The sequence below is a fragment of the Nycticebus coucang genome, chromosome 20 (assembly GCF_027406575.1).
Source record: "Nycticebus coucang isolate mNycCou1 chromosome 20, mNycCou1.pri, whole genome shotgun sequence".
NCBI lineage: Eukaryota > Metazoa > Chordata > Mammalia > Primates > Lorisidae > Nycticebus > Nycticebus coucang.
In genome coordinates, this window is record NC_069799.1 from 1,273,206 (window position 1) to 1,279,205 (window position 6,000).

The following is a 6,000-nucleotide window of genomic DNA, read 5'->3' on the forward strand; positions in this document are numbered from 1 at the left end:
TCATGCCTTGCTTACTGAGAAAACTGAAGCCTACAAGATCATTATCATTCAAAAGTTATTAAAACCCTATAAGAAGGAAGGAAAGAATTTTGTGGATGGACGGTGGTGAAAGTACAACAGTGCAAATGTATTTAATGCCACTAAATTCACACTTAAAAATGGCTAAGACGGTAAATTTTATGTTGTGTGTATTTTATCACAACAAAGGGGTTTTTCTAACAGACATGAGCAACTTGATTTCCTCCAGCTCCATAATAGTTGGAGATTTCAACATTCCTTTGGCAGTGTTGGATAGAGCCTCCAATAAGAAGCTGAGCAAAGAAATTTTAGATTTCAACCTAACCATACAACATTGCATTTAGCAGACATCTACAGAACATTTCATCCCAACAAAACTGAATATACATACTTCTCATCAGCCCATGAAACATATTCCAAAATCAATCACATCTTAGGTCACAAGTCTAACCTCAGTAAATTTAAAGGAATAGAAATTATTCCTTGCATCTTCTCGGACCACCATGGAATGAAAGTTGAACTCAGTAACAACAGGAATCTGCACTCTCATATAAAAACATGGAAGTTAAATAACCTTATGCACAATGATAGCTGGGTCACAGATGAGATTAAGAAGGAAATTGCCAAATTTTTTTAACAAAACGACAATGAAGACACGAATTATCAGAACCTCTGGGATACTGCAAAGGCAGTCCTATGAGGGAAATTTATAGTACTGCAGGCCTTCCTCAAGAGAACGGAAAGAGAGGAAGTAAACAACTTAATGGAACATCTCAAGCAACTGGAAAAGGAAGAACATTCTAACCCCAAACCCAGTAGAAGAAAAGAACCAAAATTAGAGCAGAATTAAATGAAATTGAAAACAGAAGAATTATACAACAGATCAATAAATCAAAACATGGTTTTCTGAAGAGGTCAATAAAATAGATAAACCTTTGGCTAACCTAACCAGGAAAAAAAGAGTAAAATCTCTAATTTCATCAATCAAAAACGACAAAGACGAAATAACAACAGACTCCTCAGAAATTCAAAAAATCCTTAATGAATAGTATAAGAAACTTTATTCTCAGAAATATGAAAATCTGAAGGAAATGGACCAATACTTGGAAGCACGTCACCTTCCAAGACTTAGCCAGAATCAAGTAGAAATGTTGAATAGGCCAATATCAAGTTCTGAAATAGCATCAACCATACAAAATCTCCCTAAAAACAAAAGCCCAGGACCAGATGGCTTCACGTCAGAATTCTACCAAACCTTTAAAGAGAAACTAGTACCTATATTACTCAATCTGGTCCAAAATGTAGAAAAAGAAGGAAGACCCAACACGTTCTATGAAGCAAACATCACCCTGATCCCCAAACCAGGAAAAGACCCAACAAGAAAACAAAATTATAGACCAACATCACTAATGAATATAGATGCAAAAATATTCAACAAGATCCGAACAAACAGAATCCAGCAACGCATCAAACAAATTATACATCATGACCAAGTTGGTTTTATCCCAGGGTCTCAAGGCTGGTTCAATATATAAAAATCTGTAAGTATAATTCAGCACATAAACAAATTAAAAAACAAAGGCCATATGATTCTCTCAATCGATGCAGAAAAAGCTTTTGATAATATCCAGCATCCCTTCATGATCAGAACACTTAAGAAAATTGGTATAGAAGGGACATTTCTTAAACTGATAAAGGCCATCTACAGCAAACCCACAGCCAATATAGTATTGAAAGGAGTTAGTTTGAAATGATTTCCACTCAGATCAGGAACCAGACAAGGCTGCCCATTGTCTCCACTGCTCTTTAACATTGTAATGGAAGTTTTAGCCACCGCAATTAGGGAAGAAAAGGCGATCAAGGGTATCCATATAGGGTCAGAAAAGATCAAACTTTCACTCTTCGCAGATGATATGATTGTATATCTGGAAAACACCAGGGATTCTACTACAAAACTCTTAGAAGTGATCAAGGAATACAGCAGCATCTCAGGTTACAAAATCAACATTCATAAATCGGTAGCCTTATATATACCAACAATAGTCAAGCTGAAAAAAGAGTTAAGGACTCTATTCCATTCACAGTAATGCCAAAGAAGATGAAATATTCGGGCATTCATCTAACAAAGAACGTGAAAGATCTCTATAAAGAGAACTATGAAACTCTAAGAAAAGAAATAGCTGAAAATGTTAACAAATGGAAAAACATACCATGCTTATGGCTGGGAAGAATCAACATTGTTAAAATGTCCATACTCCCCAAAGCAATATACAATTTTAATGCAATCCCTATTAAATCTCCACTGTCATACTTTAAAGATCTTGAAAAAACAATACTTCATTTTATATGGAATCAGAAAAAACCTCAAATAGCCAAGGCATTACTCAGAAATAAAAACAAAGCTGGAGGAATCACGCTACCAGACCTGAGACTATACTATAAATCGATAGTGATCCAAACAGCATGGTACTAGCAGAAAAACAGAGAAGTAGATACCTGGAACAGAATAGAGAACCAAGAGATGAATCCAGCTACTTACTGTTATTTGATCTTTGACAAGCCAATTAAAAACATTCAGTGGGGAAAAGATTCCCTATTTAACAAATGGTGCTGGGTGAACTGGCTGGCAACTTCAGAGGAGAAAAGATTCCCTATTTAACAAATGATGCTGGGTGAACTGGCTGGCAACCTGTAGAAGACTGAAACTGGACCCACACCTTTCACCATAAACTAAGATAGACTCTCACTGGATTAAAGATTTAAACTTAAGACATGAAACTATAAAAATACTAGAAGAAAGTGCAGGGAAAACTCTTGAAGAAATTGGCCTGGGTGAATAGTTTATGAGGAGGACCCCCCGGGCAATTGAAGCAGCATCAAAAATACACTACTGGGACCTGATCAAACTCAAAAGCTTCTGCACAGCCAAGAACACAGTAAGTAAAGCAAGCAAACAGCCCTCAGAATTGGAGAAGATAGTTGCAGGTTATGTCTCCAACAAAGGTTTAATAACCAGAATCCACAGAGAACTCTAACGTATAAGCAAGAAAAGAACAAGTGATCCCATCGCAGGCTGGGCAAGAGACTTGAAGAGAAACTTCTCTGAAGAAGACAGGCTAACGGCCTACAGACATATGAAAAAATGTTCATCATCTTTAATCATCAGAAAAATGCAAATCAAAACTACTTGGAGATATCATCTAACTCCAGTAAGATTAGCCCATATCACAAAATCCCAAGACCAGAGATGTTGGCGTGGATGTGGAGAAAAGGGAACACTTCTACACTGCTGTTGGGAATGCAAATTAATACATTCCTTTTGGAAAGATGTTTGGAGAACACTTAGAGATCTAAAAATAGATCTGCCACTCAATCCTATAATTCCTCTACTAGGTATATACCCAGAAGACCGAAAATCACATCATAACAAAGATATTTGTACGAGAATGTTTATTGCAGCCCAATTCATAATTGCTAAGTTATGGAAAAAAACCAAGTGCCCATCGATCCACAAATGGATTAATAAATTGTGGTATATGTACACCATGGAATATTATGCAGCCTTAAAGAAAGATGGAGACTTTACCTCTTTCATATTTACATGGATGGAGCTGGAACATGTTCTTCTTAGTAAAGTATCTCAAGAATGGAAGAAAAAGTATCCAATGTACTCAGCCCTACTATGAAACTAATTTATGGCTTTCACATGAAAGCTATAACCCAGTTATAACCTAAGAATAGGGGGAAGGGAGAGAGGGAGGGGAGGGAGGGGGGAGGATGGGCAGAGGGCGGGTGATTGGTGGGATTACACCTGCGGTGCATCTTACAAGGGTATATGTGAAACTTAGTAAATGTAGAATATAAATGTCTTAACACTATAACTAAGAAGATGCCAGGAAGGCTATGTTAACCAGTGTGATGAAAATGTGTCAAACGGTCTATAAAACCAGTGTATGGTGTTCCGTGATCGCATTAATGTACACATCTATGATTTAATAATAAGAAATAAATAAATAAAATTTTAAAAAGGATTTTTAATCAAATTGTGTAAGAGCTAAAGGCAACTGAATTTTGTAACTATAATTATTAACTAAGAAACACATACTAAGTAATCAGACAACTTCTAAGAAGCAGGTTCTCTACTACCTAGTTATGAATCAAACAACAAACCTAAGGAAGTGCTGGACAGTCCTCACCGCGGCTCACAAATACTCCAAGTCAGAGACCAACTGGGGAAAGGACATATTTTCCTCAAAAGCCTTAGTACTCACACTTTTTATATGGATTGTTGATTAACTGTACCGGTTCTTTAGAAAACAGACTAAGAGCTTATACAATTAGTTAAAAGATCCTCAAACAATACTTAAAAGCTGTGCACAAATTCACTTACACCAGTATCACAAAACATTTATTACCGAAACAGATTCTAATTGGACAGGCAGCGTGTACAAGTGGTATTTGCTAACAGTTCAAACTGCGGGTTTTCATTCAAGTTTTCTTGGCACTACCATTAACAAACCCACTTAACATACGCTCAAGTCTCCAGTTGCTGGTTCCCCCAGGCCCTTGGAGGTCCACAAAGGCTTATCTTAACCCTAACCAAAATTGGCAGTCCTGACAGGTAAATTTAACAAAACTCCCTCTCCTGAGTAGAGAACTAGTGATGACCAAACGCAGCAGACGTTATCTTAAAAATCTCCTAGCACCAGCGCTTCGTAGAGGGAGTAAAGAACGCAACAACCTTGAGATTAGGAGGAGCAAATACAGGCGTGGCGGTAGCTCGGAACTCAGTCTACAAGGGCGGTCCAAGGGGCACCGCACAGTCCTGCGACTGCGCTCCTGGGTCACCAATACGCTGAAGGGGGGGAGAACAAGCGCCTTGACGCGCGCCGCCTTCCTGGCCCCCGGGCCCTCTCGCCCCACCACAGCGTCTCGGAATCATCTCCCGGGGGCCTGGCCGGGCAGCTGTGTGGCCACGCGCCCAGGGCCGCGCTCGGGCGGGCGGGGCGCCGACCTGGAACCCGCACTTCCTGGTTGGTGCGGGTGCCGGTCGGGTCGCGCCATGTTCCGGAGCGCGCTCTGCAGAGGGTCCTACGGACTAGCGCCTCAAGGGTCGCCAGCGAAGCGGCCGCCGGCTCAGCTGCCACAGCCCTGTCCAAGCTGGGCGGGGGCGGACAGCCTCAGGGAGCGGGAGGAGGGACGCGGGAGAGCCGCGGAAAGCGGCCCGCGCGGGAGCCCGGGAGCCCGGGAGCCCGGCTTTGGGCGCGGCGCCTACCTGCAGGGCGACGGGCGCTAGCGCCTGCGCAGTCCCGGCGGACTCTCGGGGCTCGGGCGCAGCTGGCGGCTCCGGAGGAGGAAGGGAGAGGGAGTCCGAGGGGACTCTGCGCCGCGCGGCCGCCGGAACTCGACGCCCGGACCCGCCCGGGCTGGCAGGGGTGGGGCGAGGCAGTGCCAAGGCCGGCGCGTCCCGGCGCGGGCTGGCGGCCTCTCCCTTTTCCCAGAGTTTCCTAATTCAGCCGCGTGGACCTAGGGGAGGTTCGCGAGTTTTGTCATTATCTCTGGAGCCACAAGTGCCCAGCACCATTCCGGGAACTCTGCCTGTAGCATCCAGTTCTCATCCAGGACGGTAGCCACCACTGGGCCAATAAACAAGGAAGGAAACAACAAATGGAAAGGTGAAATAACTCGCCCAAGGTGACATAATTAAGAAAGAGAAGAATTGTTGACGCCGTCGATAAGCCTTCTTCCACCCCCTTAGGATGGTGTTCTTACCAACTTATAGATGGGGAAACTGAGGCTCAGAATAGTGAGGTCACCGGCTTAACTTGCAAGACACGGGAATCTGTGTCGTGACCTCTCTAAAATTGGGTATAAATCAGAAATTTTAACATAAAATAGAGAATAAAACATGGAAAATTTCTGTTCTACCCATGGAACTGTCCAAACAGCACTCTTGCCATTTTTATTCCACTTAGGATAAAG

The 6,000-nt window shown here is 42.2% G+C and overlaps 1 protein-coding gene across 4 annotated transcripts in view; it reads right to left on the bottom strand.

The window, feature by feature from the left end:
* Window positions 1–5,414, bottom strand: part of PLD1 (phospholipase D1) — a 354,936-nt gene extending 349,522 nt beyond the window's left edge. The window contains exon 1 of one of the 4 annotated variants that reach the window (XM_053572730.1): window positions 5,294–5,323. The gene's annotated coding sequence lies outside the window, so the exon portion shown is untranslated. Of the gene's footprint in view, window positions 1–5,293 lie in introns of all 4 variants that reach the window. The other 3 variants (XM_053572727.1, XM_053572729.1, XM_053572726.1) reach the window with 3 other exon arrangements.
* Between the last annotated feature and the right edge of the window lie 586 nt (window positions 5,415–6,000).